At 49.0% G+C, this 20,338-nt stretch overlaps 1 protein-coding gene across 13 annotated transcripts in view; it reads left to right on the top strand.

Moving 5' to 3' along the window:
- The first annotated feature begins 768 nt into the window (after positions 1-768).
- Positions 769-20,338, top strand: part of BCORL1 (BCL6 corepressor like 1) — a 45,029-nt gene continuing 25,459 nt past the window's right edge. Inside the window, exons 1-2 of one of the 13 annotated variants that reach the window (XM_028714619.2) lie at positions 769-1,102; positions 8,226-8,277. The gene's annotated coding sequence lies outside the window, so the exon portion shown is untranslated. The other 12 variants (XM_028714610.2, XM_028714609.2, XM_028714626.2 and 9 more) reach the window with 12 other exon arrangements.

A 20,338-nucleotide genomic window follows, 5' to 3' on the forward strand; every position in this document is an offset into this window, starting at 1 on the left:
GACAGTTGCTCCAGGACTGCAGAGCGGAAGCACTTCTGGTCCCATTTATCAGTCAGGGGACTAAAGACCGCTGGGTTGGGTGGGTTTGAGGCTTGTGTATATAACCCTCTCTCTGTGTGCATTATTGCTGTCTATTGCAAGTTGTGCTGGGGACCATTGGGGTTTTGAAAGGCAAGGTAAAAACATATTAATTAAATGATAATTAACAAATAAGGCAGTGGCCACCCACTTTCCCTTTAACTCTGCGCTGAGCAAAGAAGGTACCCGTGACTCCCAAATCGAATGCCAGCTCGGGTATGTTTGTCTGAATCCCTTAAAAATGAAAGAATTCTCTCTTTGCTCCCTTCGTGTAGACATCCTACTCGACGAAGAACTCTGGACAGCTCGAAACCTCGCCACTGTTTTTGTGACATTTTGGCTGGGTCCTAATACAAGCACCGCCCTGCTGTGGATTTTAGGGTTCATCGGAGCGCGATTCGTATTCTTCTACTCCTCCCACCAAACCCCTCAAATTTTCAGATTCCGTGCAATCTGAGAACTAGCCCCTGGCTAGGTACTCCCAATTCAATCACCATCCTTTTGTTCTCTTTGCCTCCCCAAGAAGCGATCGACACAAACAGAGCCTAACCCGGCCGTTCAAGAACTTTTGATAATTTAGGGGCTTGAGCGACCCGCGTAAGGAAAGAGAGAGAGGCTCGTTGCGAATCCGAAAGCTTGCCGCACTTTGAGAGAAGCAGCCAGAACCGATCTCCACATTCCGAGCCTCCCTTTCTTTTGCGCGTGCGGGCGTGTTGAAGCCCCGATCGGTTCACTCCCCGCTTCCTCCTCGCCATCCCTCCCTTTCACACGTTGCTTCGGCCCCGCAGACCCCTCCCTGGCCATCTTCCCCTAAACTCCCACAATCCTTTCTCCGAAAGCCAATCGCACGGTGGTTGCTTGCGTACATTCTGCCACAAACTCCGCCCTCTTCCCTCTTCACGCGACCAGCCTTTTTCGCGGAGGATGCGGTGGCGCCGAGGCGATCGTGCCCCACGGACGCGTTCCGAAGCCGCTGGAGGGCGAAGGTGGGAACACGTGTTTGTCTGCCATTGTGCCGCATGAGGTAATCCTTGCACACGACCCGGGAAGTAACACATTCCGCCGCTTAGCTTGCACGCACCGCACTCGGCTGCGTGTGTGTGTGCGTGCATATGTTTGCATGCATGTATGTATGTGTGTGTGTTTCTTCTAATGTGGAAGATCGTGCAACTTTGCAGAAAAGTTTCTTGTTATTGGTCAGAATAAGACGCATAGGAATAAAATGTGGGGCGAGGAAAGGGAGCACTGGAATACCTGTGAATACAGGCTGGGTTTTCGATGGGGTGTGCAATCTTACGTATGTACAGTGCAATCTCGTGTATGCCTACCCGGAGGTTATCCCCACTGAATTTAATAGGATTTGCTCTCAGGAAAGAGTGCATATTTATATATATATAAAGGTGGCATTAAAAATGCAATTTTATACATATATATATATATATATATATATAGTTCCATTTTTTAATGCCACCTTTTCTACAAGGAGCTCAAGCTGGCACACTTAATTCACTTGTGCCCCCCTTCCGTTTATCCTCACAAGAATCCTGCGAGGTAGATTAGGTTGAAAGAGAGATCCCACATGATCATGAAGCTCACTGGGTGACCTTGGGTCAGTCACTGCATCTCAGTTTAAGGTACCTCACAGGGTTGTTTGGGGGATTAACTGAGGAGGAGGAGAACCATTAACCATTAACCGCCGTGAGCTCCTTGGAGGAAGTGCTGGCATATAAGTTCGACAAATGCATAAATAAGTAGATGAGTTGGGATTTGAACCCTGGTCTCCCTGGTCCTAGTCTGACATTATGACAACTGCATCACACTGTCCTACTTACCTGTGCCTACTTACCTGAGATCAAGTTCGCATGGAACTCAGTGAGGTTCTGAGTAGACATGCATGGGGTTGTTCTGTCACTTTATTTATTTTAACATTTATAGTATGTCTTTCTATGACAAGCATGCTCAAGGTGGCTTGCAGAATTTGAGTGTGTGTGTGTATGTGTGTGTGAGATGAAGCGAGTGAAAACCCAATTGTTGTATTCAATATGCAGCGATAACAGCGTCGTAAGAGACGCTAGGGGAGGGAGGGAAAATAAAACTGCCAATAACATAACACCGTTATACAAATCTATGGTGCAGCTGCACATACAGTGTTGAGTTCTGGTTGCTGCACCTCAGTTGTAGAAATTGCATAGAAAGGTTCAGTAAAGAGCAAGTAAAACGGTCACAGGGCTGCAGCAATCCCACGTGAAGTAAAGCTTACAATATTTTGGGCTTTTTAGTTCAGCGAAAAAGGCAGGTTACAGGGGACATGACGGAGTTGAAGAATATGTATGGGGTGAAGAAAGTGGGTACAGTAGAGACTTTTCTCCCTCTCTCATATTGTTAGAACTTGGGACCTTCCAGGGAAGAGGAACGTTGGAAGATTCAGGACACACAAAGTAATAGACTTCTTCATAAAGTGCATAGTGAAACACAATGAAATTTGCTGCCAGAGGATGTGGTAATTGCCACTAATGTGGCTTTAAGGTGTTTACACAAATTCATGGAGGATAAGGTTTTCAGTAGCTAACTAGCCCCGATTCCTATATTCTGCCTCCGCTGTAGGGGACAGTCATACACTGAGGAATAGCTGTTGCAGGAGAGTGAGCACAAGAGCGCTTGTGTGGTTCACTTCCTGCTTGCAGGCTTCCTGTAGTCCTCATTCTGGATAGGATGGGCCTTTGGTCTGATCCAGTACATAAAACACATTGCTATATATAAGACCCCTGACCATTAGGTCCAGTCGTGACCGACTCTGAGGTTGCGGCACTCATCTCGCTTTATTGGCCGAGGGAGCCAGCGTTTGTCCACAGACAGCTTCAGGGTCATGTGGCCAGCATGACTAAGCCGCTTCTGGAGAACCAGAGCAGCGCACGGAAACGCCGTTTACCTTCCCACTGGAGCGGTACCTATTTATCTACTTGCACTTTGACATGCTTTCGAACTGCTAGGTTGGCAGGAGCAGGGACTGAGCAACGGGAGCTCACCCCGCGGCGGGGATTTGAACCGCCGACCTTCTGATTGGCAAAGCCTAGGCTCTGTGGTTTAACCCACAGCGCCACCCACGTCCCTTGCTATATATAAGCTGTAGTTAAAACAAATGAAAATAAAACCCTGCCAGAATAACATCACTTTGGGAGCTTGTTCAAAAGCGGGCAGAAACAGAACCCTCGGCAAGGTACTTTCCTGTTTCAGTGCCACAGCTGAAAAGGCCATGCTATGTTGTCCCTGCCAATTGCGCTGTTTCCTCAGAGGAGTACCTTAGAAACAACATAGACCTGAGAGAGGTCCAGAAGTTTCTCTTTGCTGCTCACCATGGACTGCCTCAGTTCTGAGGTGGCCCTGAGCAAAGTGGGGAACTTCTGTCACTAGGCCCTGGTGAGATTACTTGGTTGTGCCCGCAGGAAACTTTACTCAGAACACAGCCAGACAGTTGATTTTAGCCGCCATTTTGATTTGCTGCAGGATGCTACATTGTTGGCATGGGTTGAGCGAGGGAAATGGGAGCTAAAGTCAGCTATGTGGTGCTGCTCAGAGCCACCCAGTGATGCTGGGAGCTGACACTGGCCCTTCTTCTCACATGTGGTTCCTGGAACTCAGAAACTGAGACCCTGGTCTTGCTGTAATTCTCAAGTCAGTATGGACTGGGAAAATAGGAACTGGTCCATCTATCTATATCAATAAGTTTCAAACAGGAATCTCTCCCAACCCATGCTGGGGTTTGAACTCAGGACCTTTTGCATTCAAAGCAGATGCTCTGCCGCCAAGGCACAGCCCATTTCCCTGCAAATCAATATCTCCCTTATCTTAAGCTCTTTCCCAACATGATAACTGAAGCAAACAGTTGAAACTGGAAGTATACTTGGGGCTAGACTGAGGGGCATGTGTCACAGCTGACTGCCAAACCTCAAGGGGCAGGAGTGAGGGGATCAACGCATAGTAGAAACAGCCCGTTGTAAAGCTGGCACCAGTGATGTTCCCGGCCAGCGTTGCATTCATGTTGCTGTTGTCATTTTGGTCACATCCGCACCACACCTTTAAAGCACTATGATACCATTTCAACTGTCATGGCTTCCTCAAAATCATTCTGGGGACTGTAATTTGTTAAGAGTGCTGAGAGTTGTTTAAGGGGCCTCTGATTTCCCTCACAGAGCTACAGTTCTCAGAGTTCCTTGGGAAGAGTGAATTTTAGTTCTTTGAGGGGAAGAGGGATCTCCTAATGCAGTGGTGGCCAAACTCAGCCCTCCAGCTGTTTTGGAACTTCAATTCCCATCGTCCCTGACCACTGGTCCTGTTAGCTAGGGAGGGTGGGAGTTGTAGTCCAGACTTGAAGGGCCAAGTTTGGCCATCACTGTCCTAATGGCTCTCAGCAACCCTAACAAATGACAGCTCTTGGGGTTCTTTGAGGGGAGGGAAGCCATGACTGTTACAGTGGTATAACAGTGTTTTAAAGGTGTGCTGCCGATGTAGTCTTAGAATCACAGAGCTGGCCCTGACTTTCTGCAATGGGGCTGTGTACACAATATTCCTTCAGAGCCAAATAATTTCCTCAAAGAATTCTGGGCACTTTAGTTTGATAAGGATTGTGCGGAATTGTAGTTTAACCCTCACCAAGTTACAATCCCCAGCAATCCTTAACAAACAAAAGTGTCTGGAATTTTATGAGGAATCCCCAGTAAAACTTAACAAATGATAGTGCCCAAAAGTCTTTGAGAAAGAGAATGTGCTTTGAATGTGCTTTAAAGGTATAGTGTATACACAGCCTGAATCTCTAAGGTGTCAGTGCATGCACCCCATACATTTAAAGCACATGGATTTCCCCAAAGAATTATGGGCACTATCATTTGTTAAGTGTTGCTGGGGATTGTAGTTCCCTGAGGGGGTAAACTACAGTTGCCCGTAAATCTTTGAGGGAAAGAATGTGCTTTCAATGTGCTTTAAAGCTATAGTGTGTCCCTAGCCTGGGGCAGTGGAGAACAAGCCCTTTTCTTCTTCTGTGTGACAGCCCTTTGAGTAGTTGAATCGTAGAACCACAGAATTGCAGAGTTGGAAGGGACCCCAAGGGTCATCTAGTCCAACCCTCTGCAATACAGCAATCTCAGCTAAAGCATCTGTGGCAGATGGCCATCCAACCTCTGCTTTAAAAACCTCCAATGATGGAGAGTCCACCACATCCTGAGGGAGACCATTCCACTGTCAAACAGCTCCTACTGTCAGAAAGTTCTTCTTGATGTTGAGTTGGAATCGCCTTTCTTGTAACTTGAAGCCATTGGTTCCAGTCCTACTCTCCAGAGCAGGAGAAAACAAGCTTGTTCCCTCTTCCATGTGACAACCCTTGAGATATTTGAAGATGGCTGTCATATCTCTTCTCAGCCTCCTCTTTTCCAAGTTAAACATACACAGCTCCTTCAACCGTTCCTCATAAGACTTGGGTTCCAGATCCTTGGTTTCCCTCCTCTGCACACATTCCAGCTTGTCAACATCCTTCTTAAATTGTGGTGACCACAATTGGACACGGTATTCCAGATGCAGTCTGACCAAGGAAGAATAGAGTGCTACTATTACTTCCCTTGATTTTGTACTTCTGTTGATGCAGCCTAGAATAGCATTAGCTATTTTTGGTGCTGCAGCACAATGTTGACTCATGTTAAGCTTGTGGTGCACTAAGACCCCAAGATCCTTTTCACATGTACTGCTAGTAAACCAGGTGTACCCCATCTTATATTTGTGCATCTGTTTTTTCCTGCCTAAGTGCAGAATCTTACATTTGCCCCTGTTTAAATTCATTTTGTTAGCTTGGGCCCAGTTCTCCAGTCTGTTAAGGTCATTTTGAATTCTGATTCTGTCTTCTGTGGCATTAGCTAACCCTCCCAGTTTGGGGTCGTCTGCAAATTTGATGAGCATCCCCTCAATTCCTTTATCCAAGTTGTTTATAAATATGTTGAACAACAGTGGGCCCAAGTCAGAACCCCGTGGCACGCCACTTATCACTTTTTTCCAGAATGACAAGGAACCATTAATGAATACTATTTGGGTTTGGTCAGTCAACCAGCTACAAATCCACCTAACAGTTACCTTGTTCAACCCAGCTTCATCACAAAAATATCATAGGGGACTTTGTCAAAAGCCTTACTAAAGTCAAGATACACTATGTCCACAGCATTCTCCTTATCCACCGAGCTTGTAATTCCATCAAAAAGAGAGATAGAGAGAGATTCATCTTGCATGACTTATTTTTGAGAAACCCATGCTGGGTCTTAGTAATCACAACATATCACGTCCCTCCTCTGTCTGCTTTGCATACAGAAGGTCCCAGATTCGATTTCTGGCATCTCCAGGTAGGTCTGGGAGAAACCCTTCCCTGGAGCCTTGCTGAGCTGCTGCCAATCATTGTGAATGATTCAAACATCAGTATAATGAACTGATTGAAATGCAATAAAAACGAAGATATTTGGAAACTGAGCAAATGGAGAAGGAGTGCTGAAAACTGGGGCTTTTGGTCTGGGGTGCAAAAGATTCACTTTTGAATTGTGTAGGAAGAAAGAATGATGTGCCATCAAGAGGATCCCACTTCAGGAGGCATGACAGACACAGTAACTATTATGGATAGATCAGCAATTCTCAAAAAGGGACGCGGATGGCGCTGTGGGTTAAACCACAGAGCCTAGGACTTGTTGATCAGAAGGTCAGCTGTTCGAATCCCTGCAACGGGGTGAGCTCCCGTTGTTCAGTTCCTGTTCCTGCCAACCTAGCAGTTCAAAAGCACATCAAAGTGCAAAGATAAATAGGTACCGCTCCGGCGGGAAGGTAAACGGTGTTTCCGTGTGCTGCTCTGGCCACATGACTCGGAAGCTGTATGCCGGCTCCCTCGGCCAATAAAGTGAGATGACCGCCGCAACCCCAGAGTCGGCCACGACTGGACCTAATGGTCAGGGGTCCCTTTACCCTTTACCTTTACAGCGGTTCTCAACCTGTGAGTCCCCAGATGTTGTTGAACTACAAATCCCATCATCCCTGAGCTCTGGCCTTGCTAGCGAGGGGTGATGGGAATTGTAGTCCAACAACATCTGGGGACTCACAGGTTGAGAAAGGCTGGGATAGATGTAGTGGAGAAGTCTGGTGCAAGCAGCTGGTATCCTGTTACTTCAGCAGGGCCCAGCAGTGCTGCCATGTGCCCTAGTCTGTGTTTATTGGGTAGCTGCATCCATGAGCCCCTTCATTTTAAATTTCCCATAATGCCCTGAAATGATACTCTGGAAGTGGTGCTGCTGCTACTACCAGGTAAGCTGGGAGGGAGAGGGAGATAGTGGGAAACTTAATTGGGGCGGGGAGAGAGAATCTTTGCTAAAAGATCAGGTTGACTCTGGCCCTGGCAATGGGGATCTTCTTTGCAGGTCATTCTGCATCATTAGAGCAGATTAAATGCTTCAGTTGCATCCAGCCAGAGATGGACAGAATTCTTCCCCACATTGGATGCTGACTGGAAGGAAGCAACACCAGACCACCAAATTGTGCAGATTTTGGATTTCAGAAACCATCACTGGATATATAAAAGCTTTTCAGTAAGGGCACTGCCAAGAAGCACCCCACTTAAACAGCTCCTTTAGGAGACAAGTTGACCCTAAGAACATAAAAAGAGCCCCACTGGTTCAGGTCAAAAGCCTATCTAGTCCAGCATCCTCTTCTCTCAGTGGCCAGCCAGATGTCTGCAGGAGACATGCAAGCAGGACCTGAACACAGCACTGCTTTCCCCTCCTGCAGTTTGCAGCAACTGGCATTCAGAAGCACACAGCCGCTGACAGTGGTGGTAGCACACTCCTGTACTGAAAGGCATTTGATCAGGGAGCTCATCGAAGCAATTGGAAATGGTTTTTGTTTTTGTTCTGACTTCTGTCAATATGATATTGCAAACTATTTTAAAACGTGTGCTATTAGTGGTTCAGTCTTGTGCTGCTTTATTGGACTGTTTATGTCTTTGAAGATGGTTTTTCACCACCTGGAGAGTTCTATTAAGAATGGAAAGACAGGAAAGAGATGTGCTAGTAATGAAATGGTGTTTGATAATTTATCCAGTTTTCAGAGGTTAATTTTTGCATTGTGTCACTCAGGGCTTATTTCCCCAGCCGGAACTCACTGGAACTCAGTTCTGGCACATCTCAGGTGAGCATCATTGCTGTTCTAAGAGAATTAGGGAGGCATTCATGGTGAGTTCCAACACCTCTTTTTCTAGAAAAATAGCACTGATGTTACTAGGTTTGAATAATATGCATATGTTTATGGCACTTATATTCCATTCTTCTTCTGAGGGATTTGGGGCAGTGTACATGGTTTCCTCCCCACTTCTTTATATTCATAACAACCCTGTGAGGTAGGTTATTCAGAGAGAGAGAGATAGAGAGAGAGATAGCAAAAGACAGACAGAAACAAGGCCAATATTACCTAGGGAGCTTCCTGACAAAGTTGAGATTTTAAACCCATTCCTAGCAGAACGCTTTAAACTAACTTTCCCCAGCCTGGTGGTCTCCAGATGTTTACCTCTGCAACATAACTTAACTTAACTTGCCTCAAGACTGAAAAGTCAGAATTGCTTGTCCAGATCTACTGAAATCCACTTGCCTGAGAAGTACTCTCCTCCCTTAAATTCTTGTTGCACGAACCCCTTTTCATCTTCCCTAATGAAAGCACATTCTCTGGAAAAGTTCCTATCCATCTCAGAACAAAACCCAAGGCCACTGCAGTTAATTCAGCTGATTAAAACATCACCAATAGCTTGAAAAGGTATCGGGCAAAGATACACAAGCAGTTTTGGCTTTGCTTTAAAATTCAAACGCCTTAAATGTTGGGCTTTGGGAAAGAATGGAAGCATTATAGGGCCTGTTCCTTAATGTACCGTTCTCATTTTTCCCTGTTGAGTGGGGAAAACAGTAAAAAAAAAAACCTGCTAGAACTTTGGAGGCCCTCAGTAGGTCTCCCTTAAGTGATGGCTGGGGGGCGGGGGGGCGGGAAGGCAGGCATGAAAGCAGAAGAAATTCGCCAGAGTCCTCTGGGGCACGCTGTCAGTTTGCACAGCGGACTACTCCTCCCCTCCCCCAGCATACAACTGGCCTCTGGCCTTCCAAACACGCACACTCCCCCAACCCAGTTTTCTGGGCATTGCAGAAAACTCTGGGTGTGGGTGTGCATGCAGGGGGGAGATTTGAGACAGAAGAACCGTAACTGAACATCCTGTGCAGTCTAGCAATGTATTCTCTCCCCTCCCCATCTCAAGAGGTGCCTTGTCATCCTCTTCTCCTCTTCCTCTTCCTCAAATAAAAGTTAAAAATGCAGGCAACGGAATGCAAGGCACATGGAAACACAACAAGATGGCTAAAGGAATAAAGAAACCCACTGATTGCAATCCTTAATATATGTCATGCTTGTGGGACAATTACTTAAAAAAAGAAAGGAAAATGAGTAAAGTAGCCTAAGGAGAACCTTCCTAATTATTTTATTTGTTGTTGTTTAGTTGTTTAGTCATGTCCGACTCTTCGTGACCCCCTGGACCAGAGCACGCCAGGCACTCCTGTCTTCCACTGCCTCCTGCAGTTTGGTCAAACTCATGCTGGTAGCTTCGAGAACACTGTCCAACCATCTCGTCCTCTGTCGTCCCCTCCTCCTTGTGCCCTCCATCTTTCCCAATATCAGGGTCTTTTCCAGGGAGTCTTCTCTACTGATGAGGTGGCCAAAGTATTGGAGCCTCAGCTTCACAATCTGTCCTTCCAGTGAGCACTCAGGGCTGATTTCCTTCAGAATGGATATTTGATACATATGTTATATTTGATGATATAGACATCATATAGTCATCCGCACTTGATTGGCAGTTGATCAGAAGCTTGAAGGCTTTCCATATAATAAATAAAACTGAAAGCCACACTGCATTATTATTAAAAATGGGGATTTCTTGCTTCCTATGTTAAGCTGAATTAAATTTGTTCCTAAACCTAATGTCCCAAATCTTATTAATCAACAACTGTTGAGAGGGTTGTGTTGGAGACTTCCAGCTACATGCTGTACACAACTTTGCCATGGCATACACATAGTCTAAGAAGGTCTTTATGCAGGAATCCTGGGACATTAGGTTCAAATTGATGAGGAAGCATTGCTTTGGGATCAATCTGTAGTTCAAGATTGTGACATTTCTGGCAATAAATATTCCAAAACTCTCGTACCCATCAAAGGAGAAAGAAACAATCTGAGCACACCTCTTCTAGCAAGACTGATTATAATTAGGACGTAGTAAATGAAGCCTTCTCCTTTTCTTCTCTTCAGCAGAGAGCCTACTTTCTTGGGTTTGGACCCATATGCTCAGATGGTTGTTCATGTTGAGTGGAGCACAGGAAACTGCCTTAGATGAAGTCAGAACATTGGTCCGTGTAACTCAGTATTGTCTACACTGACTGACAATTGCTCTCCAGGAATTCAGGCAGGAGTCTTTCCCAACCCTACGTAGAAATGCCGTGGATTGAACTTGGGACCTTTTACATGCAAGGCAGATGATCTGCTACTGAGCATCACATCAAAGCTTGTAATCCCGGCTTCAGTCAGCAAGTTCATTCTCCTAAACTTAGGGTTTTTTACGTCTTAATGATACACAGTGCCGCAGGGAAGTACTTTGTGCATGCTCAAAGGCACCCTTGAATTTCTGTGTAGTTCAGGCTAACCTTGGCTGAACAATTCTGCTAAGGCTGTCATCCAAACCTATGATCTGACGTATCAGAAGAGGTTTGCATGCCACCAATTTAGCACTGGTGGATTACTGGTGTACGCACCCCTCTGGTGAGTTTCTGCATTTTGGATTTCTCTGTTACCCTGCTGTTATTTCAGAATAAACCATCCCAGAGTCAAAGCAGCACCACACTACTACTCCCTCCAGGGAGTATGGGCACAATACATTAATTACTACTGCCCTTCCCCTCTGGAAAACTAAGGTCAATTTCAGGAACCAAAATGCTTTTTCTGTGCAGCCAGAACTGGAGCAGTCGACAACATTATAGTTAATGGTTGTCGCTTGTCTTCACATACCCCACCCCACTTCCCTGCTCCCAGTTGTGAATAATATTCCCACGTTATGAATGATCCATGTCACCATTAAGAAAAAGAGGTCAGAACAGGCCAGTATATACGTGGACTGTCCCTGGATAAAGTGGCTTTTCTTCTTTAAGTTCTCAAAATTCTTAACCTAGCTCAAGGTTGTCCTCTGAACTAGCTAGATGTTTAACTGAGAATCATAGCCATTTGAAAAGTAAGACTTGCCCCAAATAGCAACTAGACATTCCATTTTGGTGACCTGTAACCTTGGTGGGTGGCGCTGTGGGTAAAACCTCAGTGCCTAGGACTTGCCGATCGTATGGTTGGCGGTTCAAATCCCCTCGGCGGGGTGAGCTCCCATCTTTCGGTCCCAGCTCCTGCCCACCTAGCAGTTCGAAAGCACCCCTAAGTGCAAGTAGGTAAATAGGTACCGCTTTATAGCGGGAAGGTAAACGGCGTTTCCGTGCGCTGCGCTGGTGCTGGCTCGCCAGAGCAGCTTCGTCACGCTGGCCACGTGACCCGGAAGTGTCTTCGGACAGCGCTGGCTCCCAGCCTCTTAAGTGAGATGAGCGCACAACCCTAGAGTCGGACACGACTGGCCCGTACGGGCAGGGGTACCTTTACCTTTAACCTTGGTTTTAGGAGCCATTTTGCACCTGGCTTATATAACGTGAGTTTCTAACACTGCCTCCACTTAAATCACTGAAGTCTGTACTGCAGCCTTCACAAACCTGGCGTTCTTCAGATGTTTTGTGCTACAAAATCTCAGCTGCGCTGGCTGCTGTTGATAGGAGTTGCAGTCTAGACATCCAGTTAGCAAAATTTTGCATGGCCTTTCTTTGTCACCACTGTAACAGCATAGGAGAAGTTTTGTTCTTTCTCCTTCTACTCTTTCCCTTCATTCTCTATCAGGATCTCACCGCTCTTGTATTGTTCTCATTCAAGCCATCAGTTCAGCTGCCTAAGGATTTATCAGTTATCTGGTGTTTGCAAATATGTGTGCCTGCCTGCCTGGTCAACTCCCATAGATGAAGGGCTGATTCATACTTGCATGCTTCTTCACTTGATTACTGCACCACAAGATGTGCAATTTGCATGTGTGAATGGTAGGCAGAACACCAATAGAACTTTCAAGAGGAAACCTAGCTCAGTGGCAGAGTACCAGCTTTGAATGCAGAAGGTCGTAAGTTGAATCCCTGACATCTCCAGGACCTAACATAGCATCCCTAGTGAAGCATCCCTACAGTCACTTTCCACCGAAAATATTGTGTTTGAGGTAATATGAGATGATGCCAATGTTCTGTTGGTGTTATAAGAGCTCTTTTCACCCATTCAAACATGCATGCTATCATTTGATGTTAAGCCATCCAGTGGAAAAATCAAGCCATGTACGTGTACATACAAGAACCATCTCAAAGCTGCTCTCCAGCCGGGGTGTGATTTCCCCCAGCAAGGTCAGACTAAAAAAGGTGGTGGTGGGACCTTTGAAGATGTTGGGACTCCAACTCCCATCAGCCTCAGCCATCATGACCAAATAGCCAAGGATGGTGAGGGCTGTAGCCGAGTAACAGGTGTAACAGCATGGTCTCCTTTCCCAGACCCATCTGGTCTCTGCTAACATTCACCTACAGAAAATGCTCACATGACCCACATCTTCTCCTCCTCTGGTGCTGATCTCATCTTGCCCTGCCCCCCTGATCTTGCCCTGCAGAGGGTTCTCCTTGGCCCCTATACTGGCTGGGGTACCAGTAACTCTTACCTTGCCTTCAATTTGCGGGAAATGTATGTGACTGTTCTTTCGCTGCTTTATGCCAGGGGAACAGCAAGCATGTTCTGAACTGCAGGAACCTTAGAGAAACGTTTTTTGGGGGAGCACAGTGAGCATTCTTTGCTTTGGAAACACTGAGTGTCTGTGAGTGCTACTCCATAGTTAGTGCAAATCATGGTTTGGGTTGAACTAAGCCCAAACCACTATGCTTTACCAGCTGTAAAACCAGTATTTAAAGTGATGTAGATCAGCAGAACAGGTATACTTCAGCTATGCCCATTACATTTAGAAAGAAAGGAGTTCTTTTATTAGGCCCGTTATCCATGTTAGGGAAATCCACCACTGAGCACTTAAAGGGCAATATGTTCCTTGGGGGTAAATTGTTCCTCTCCCCAATTTGTAAGCAGGTTCATCCTATTCTGGTCTACATCTTACACAAAATCACCTGGATGTCTTCTTACTATGCAAGAAACTTCAGCTGGAGCTTGGTTTTGCTTTGGTTGCTAAATTACAGGCTTAGCTGTATATTTGTTAAATTTCTTCCCCTCACTTCTGAAACATACCACTTTTGAATTCACAGGTACACTGGTGGAAGAGTTTGAGGCATTGTATCTGAGCAACTTTGTCCAATAGTAACACCCAGGAGGTCATCTTCATGGACCTGTCTTGTTCTAACTTTCACATCCTGTGTGATTTTGGCCACTGGCAGAAACGTAAAACAGCAGGTATTTAGTAAGGAAGATGAGGCAGTAGCACAGAGATATTGTACTGCTCGAAGAACAACACGTTGTGCACATAAACCAGGGAAGTCATACAAGAAGTAAACTTCCCCTGAGCACAGGAGGTAATGGAAATTTAATTTTAGCCCCCAGTCCACAATGCTCTCTAGATTGGGGCACATACAGTTTAAGGTAGTGTAGTGGAATTGCCTCTTATGACTTTATGCTCTGAGCACCTGGTCAGGAATCTTAAATGGGCCTTCCTAGAGAAGTTTGAGTAAAAGGAAGAAACAAGGGGGGGGGGAGGTAGGAGCAGAAATAATAAATGGAGAGAGGGAGCTATCCTGATGGGAAGTCAATCCTCTTCAAGGCACTTATTTGTCTTCAGGAGTAGTAAGGGTTGTTGATTGGGGTTTGTTGGGTGGGTTTTGCCTGATCACAGTTCCATCCATCTCTGTAAAAAGTTTTTTGCAAAATGCAAAGCGTACCTCAAAGCTGCAAAATGCAATGCAATACAATACATTCCTCCTGATTTTAGGATCCTTTAGAAGAATTCCCGCTTAAAGAATACTTGGGGGCTGTTCAGGAAGCTTACTCGAGAGTAAGTCCCCACTAGCTTACTTCCCTGTCGCACAGTTTTAATAGCCCCAGATTGCATAGTCGCTGCTTGGTGGCGGCGGTGGGGGGTGGGCTTCGCTGTGCCGGCCAACCAGGTTGTGGTAGAAAGAACTCCTAGCCCTGAGGCGGAATACAAAAAGCAGGAAGAACGGCTAGGGCAGACGATGTAAGGCGCTGGGTCCATACAGAGGGGAGTCGGTTTAAAGCTCGGGAAAGCGGAGGTGTGGCAAAGAGATCGAGTCGCTCGGACGACACACTGGTAAGGAGAGGTGTGTGTGCACACGCGGGTGTAAAGACGTGCGGGGCTGCCAGAAAAAAAGGTGGGGGAGAAACTAGAGGGGAAACGGGATCAACGCCACTCGTCCTAGATGGACTGCGATCCTGGTAAGGGAGGGCGCTGGGCTAGGGTAGGGGGCAAGACGGCGCGGGTGGGAAGGCACTGGGGTGCGAGAGGAGGGTCCCGGCCGAGCAGAGGGGGAGGGCCTTGGGCAGTGGCGAAGACGACGGGCCCAGGGGAAGGGAAGCCGGGCTCGATCGTCGCCGAGACGGCCCACAGGGGGGCCGGACTGAGCAGGGCGGCGCGGCGTGGGCTTTCTGCTTGTGCTGCCGACGCGAGGTGGGACTCGCGCGGGCCTGGCCGGCGATCGCGGCCTTCGAAGCTCGAGCAACTTCTAGGGCAGGCGCTGCGAGCCCGGACAGACGGGCGGTGAAGGAGAGCGTGGCCGCCAAGCAGGCAGGCGACGGACGCTGCCGGCCGGCTGGGGGTCAAAGCCAGCAACCGATCCTCCGGCCGAGCTGGGGCGCCTCCCTCCGGCCGCATCCCCGAGAGGAGCCGAGCAGGCGACGGAAGGAGGTAGGCAGGCCAGCCGCTCCCCGGGGCGCGCCGGTGCTGATCACGGCTTGCGCCGCCCAGGGAGCGAGCGAGCGAGCGAGCGGGAGACAGAGAGACTCGAACGCCGCGTTGCGCTGCGACCCCGAGGGGGCGCCCACCCAGCGCAGGTGCGGAGCCTGGAACGCGCGCAGTATCAGCTCGGGCTGATCCAGGTACCCCCGGCACGGGCACCCTGCTTCTTCCCATCCGCGTGCTGCAGCCCTCCCGAGTCGCTTGCGGGCTGTCTCCGTCGGTGCAGCCACCGGACAGCACCGCTCCGGTCTTCGCCTCTCTTTCCCCGCTGCGCAGAGAGGCGCGCTCGCCAATCTAGGCACCGCGGAGCCCTCGGCTGATCCGCCGCTTGACCCTCTTGGGCTCCGTGCGCACTAGGGGCTTCCACTTCCCCCTCCCTTAACGCCACGCGGGTTCCTTGCGCCCCCTTTATCTTTTCAGGCCCCCGCTTGATTACCCAAAATTGTAGATCTCTCCCCAGAAAACACCTAACTCCCCCCCCACCGCAATGTTTGATGTACCCCGACCCCTCCTCTTTTCTCTCTCCAGTCCCGTGACCTCATCGGTGTGGACAGCTAACAGTGCATATTTTTGGGATGGGTGCCCAGTACCACCCGAGGACTTGGTTTTGTGCGTGTGAATGGGTAACCCCGGGGGGTGGAAAGAGGGGAGGCGAGCAAGAGCCTAGGCGCAGCAGCAGCTGCCGCCTCCTCCCCTTCGCCCCTTCTTATCTCTCCCTCCCCTCGGGTGGAGGACGGTCCCCGCCCTCGCCCTCCGCCCTCGCCCAGCCTCTCCCCCTCCCCGGGCGAGGCCCCTCCCCCTCTCAACCCCCCCAACACTCCACCCCCCCTTCTTTCCCTCTCCGGACTCGGCTGGCTCGGAGCAAACCGCCCCTCCCGCACGGGCAGGGCTCGCCGCGGTGCAGCCTGGGAGGCGTAGTCCGCAGGGCAGGGCCCGGCTCGGGGTGGGCGTGGGGGCGGCCGGACGACCGTACTACACTTCCCGGCAGGCCCCGCAGCAAGCAGCAGTCGGCGGCGGCTCGCTCTCGTCCTCACACTCGGGCTGCCGCTGCCAGTGCCGCCACCGCCGCTGTTCCTTGCGCTGCGCTGCTGATCGGTGGAGCCGCGCTGGCCGGCCCTTGTGCTCCTCCGGCTCCGCTTGGCTGGATTCCCTCGGGATCGAATGCTCCTTGTACCCCGGCGGGAGCCCGCCTTGGGAGCAGGTGCGTGTGGACGGTCCCCGGCGGTTCCCTTTCCCGGGCCCGCTTCTCCTCTCCCCCCCCCCCCGCCGCCGCCTCCGTCGCCATCGGGGAGGGAAGGGGGGGCGGCGTGTGAGTGAGGTTTCCATGGAAACGGGGAGCGGGCCTTGGACCGCGGCCCTTTTCTCTCCCTTCCTGACCCCCCCCTCCCGTCCTCCCTTCGCGGTAAGGTCCCGTCCAGGACAGGATGGTGACAGCAGGGCCGCTTCTGCTCCGGCCCCGACGGCGAGGGAGGAAGCGATCGTCGCTTCAGGCTAGCAGGCAGATTATTTCACTTTCTGTTCTCAGGAAGGGGTGCTTGGGCTTACCCCCACTACTTCGACCACCGCCACCCTCCTCTTCCTCACTCTTTCCATTTCTCCTCTGCTTCCATCGACGGGGCGGACAGAGGGGGTCGACACCCTTTTCGCTCTGGCGAATTCGGTGGCGGATACGGTGGTCTGCGCGAGTCTCTGCGCATCCCGAGCGTGCGGTGAGCCTTCGGCATGGGGAGCCTGAGCTGCACCACCCCGTCTAAATTCTGGGCTTAATTTTTTGAGCGAGGAGGGGGAATAATTCAGCGGCCACCCACTCCGGGCGCACGTTGCGGGGCGATCCGCCGATAGAAGAGACCTGATAATGGCATATGCACTTCTGAATGGCAGAGACTCAAGCTTGGTTGGTCCCTCCCGTCTGCTTCCTTCCAGGCGTCTTGGGTTGCTGTTTTCCGCCGCCGCCGCCGCCTCCCTCTTTCTTTCCCCTACCCCGCTCCCTCCCTCCAACAAGAGACAAGGGCGATGCCCGTGACGGTCCCGAAGGGACGGGCAGCCTAGATCGTGGTGCGCGGGGGGAAAGGAGAGGAGGAACGCGGCGCGGCGGCGAGCTAAACTCGGAAGGAGTAACCAAGTGTTAGACGGTCGGGAGGCAGAGATGGGCTGCTGAAGGCAGAACGGAGGCGACCCGTTCTCCCGGAGGTGGATTTCTCTGAGTCTCGGTAGAGAGTGTGTCCGCAGGAAGGGAAGAGAGCATAAGCTTGTTTTCAGAAAGAGGGGGACAACTTTTGCCCTATTTGGAAGAGTGGGAAGTATTGGTTGGCATCTTTGCAGTGTAACTGGCCAGCCCGTTTGGAATGGGCCTGCCCTTTAAAATCCAATGTCTCGGTGGGAGGGTAGCTTGAAAATGCTTGCAAAGCACAAGAGATGTCCGTGTGTCTGTGTTGGTGAGGAAGGTAGAGTTAGGGCTTTGCATGCTATCCCAGTTTGCCTTGTCCAGGTAACACATGAGCAACACCCCCCCCATCCAATTTGTTGTAATCAGGGCTCTGCCTCCAGGTTGGACCCACAAATGGCAGCCCCCCCCCCCCCGGAGCTAGTCGTTGTGCTCGTGTAGTTCTCAGCCTGCCAAGAAAATTGGAGCCTGGCAGTGGCAGCGGGAAGAGCGAAGGGATGGGACTTTTTTTGAAGCTGAAATGGGGATGGAGGGTGGTTTGCGGGGTGGGGGTGGGAAGATGTGCTGCAGGCATCGCGTCATCGGCTGGACAATGTGTGTGTGCTTGGGGTCTGGAGGAGGCTTTTCCCGGTCTTGGTAGCCTGACTTGTGTTTTTTAGAAACGTGATGTTAATCTGCAGCTGCGACAGGTTTCCACGGTGAGGCTTCCCTTGCCAGGCTGCAGTGAGCAAGCGAGTGATGGTTCGTTCTCTCTGTGCCATTGCACAGTGTGAGTAAGAGAGAGGCTTTACCTGGAGACGGTTGGAAAGTTTGCAAGTGCCTGGCTTCGGTGGAGATGCATTATTGTCTTTGCATGCTTAGGAGTGCATTGTCCTGGCCGCGCACGCTTAAGAAAAGGGAATGAGCAGGTGTGCAGGCAAAGATTGCTTTGGCAGTCGTTCTGTATACATACTCGCAAGCAGAGTGTGAGGGAGAGGAGCTGGTTTTAAATGGGGACTTCCACTCTGATCCTGCGCTCCAAATGCATGCCTTCTATTGAAGCCAGTTGGAAGTGGTTGCTGACACTACTGTGGTAAGGCCTTCCACTGGGTATAGTGGTGGTTTGTTTCTAAAAGTAGTGCCGTACTTCAAGCCACTGTAGGCCTAGAAACTTTGTTCCTTCAACCTGGATGTGTAGAATGGGAGCTGTATTCTCTCTCACTTCATGAGAAAGAGGCACTCTGTACACTCTCAGAAGTCTTGTGTGCTTAATTGCAGGTTGCCAGTGCAGACTCCTTGCTTCACTTAAGTTCTCAACGTCAAGATTTCCAGGTCGTTATAAGGTGCAGCAAAAGTAAATAGGGTAACTTTATCTTTTCCATATTGCTAAAGGTTTGGCAACTTTTGCAAGCTGAATTTATTTCCTACATAATGGTTGATGTTTTTCATGGGGTGGGGGCTGGAAAGTATATTTAAAAAGAAAAATGTCATATATGGAATTTGATTCAGGAGCATACTTGTTTATGTACTATGTGTCCGTCAAAGACTAATTTAAAGAGATTGCAGGTTGGGAATAAACCTCTTTCTTCATCTGGAGGGCTGACCTGAAAACACAAGAGCTATAAGAAATGTTGTTAATCCGTCTGGCCTTTAACTGTTGACGGAGCTCATTTCCTTTTGGCCTTTGTCTCTGCAAGCACCAGCAGAGATGTCAATTTTGACTTTTTGTGGTAGCCCCTGAAGCTCTCAAAGCTGTACAAGCCGTTGGCTTTATAACATACAGTATATATGTATGTTGTAAATTTTGCCCTGATTCTTAGTAAATATGTTCCAACATCATCTAAAGCTTTATTCAGACATTGGTTTTTCCTCTGTAGCAGAGGTAGGAAGCCTGTGGCCCACCAGAACATACTGGACTACAACTCCCATCATCCCTGACCATTGCCCATGTTGGCTGGGGCTGATGGGAGCTAGAGTTCAACAACTTCTGGAGAGCCATAGGTTCTCCAGTTTCTGCTCTGTAGTCTTTTGGGATGGAGGAGGAATTCAATCAGTCCGTTTTTTCGTTTTTTGTTTTGCAATGTATTGACCCAGTTCAACAGTCCTAAACCTGTCTGTGGATTGGAACACAAGTCCTCATTAGAGAATGCTCTTAACTGGATTTTGCAATGAAGTTTTAGTGCGCAAAAAGAGCACAGACAAGTGTTGTTGATGGTTAAAGCACATGATCACTGCAGATGGTGACAGCAGTCACGAAATTAAAAGACGCCTGCTCCTTGGGAGAACGGCGATGGCAAATCTAGACAACATCTTAAAAAGTAGAGACATCACCTTACCAACAAAGGTCCGTATAGTTAAAGCCATGGTTTTCCCAGTAGTGATGTATGGAAGTGAGAGCTGGACCATAAAGAAGGCTGATCGCCAAAGAAGTGATGCTTTTGAATTATGGTGCTGGAGGAGACTCTTGAGAGTCCCATGGACTGCAAGAAGATCAAATGCATCCATTCTTAAGGAAATCAGACCTGAGTGCTCACTGGAAGGACAGATCGTGAAGTTGAGGCTCCAATACTTTGGCCATCTCATGAGAAGAGAAGACTCCCTGGAAAAGACCCTGATGTTGGGAAAGATGGAGGGCACAAGGAAAAGGGGACGACAGAGGATGAGATGGTTGGATAGTGTTCTCGAAGCTACAAACATGAGCCTGACCAAACTGCGGGAGGCGGTGGAAGACAGGAGTGCCTGGCGTGCTCTGGTCCATGGGGTCACGAAGAGTCGGACACGACTAAATGACTAAACAACAAAGCACATGAAAAATGTATCTTTTGTGGAAAATACATTGGAAAGCATTGAAAAATACATATTTTGGGGCAGTGCATATAATTTAAGTACAAGTTTTTCATGCTATCTTTAAAAAAGAATTGCACAAAATAGGACAGAACAGACCTATGATTGGGTGCCAGTGGAAAGGAAAGGGACAGACTTGGGCAGATCTGTCCATTACT

This window comes from Podarcis muralis, chromosome Z, assembly GCF_964188315.1.
Source record: "Podarcis muralis chromosome Z, rPodMur119.hap1.1, whole genome shotgun sequence".
In the NCBI taxonomy this organism is placed as follows: Eukaryota; Metazoa; Chordata; class Lepidosauria; order Squamata; family Lacertidae; genus Podarcis; species Podarcis muralis.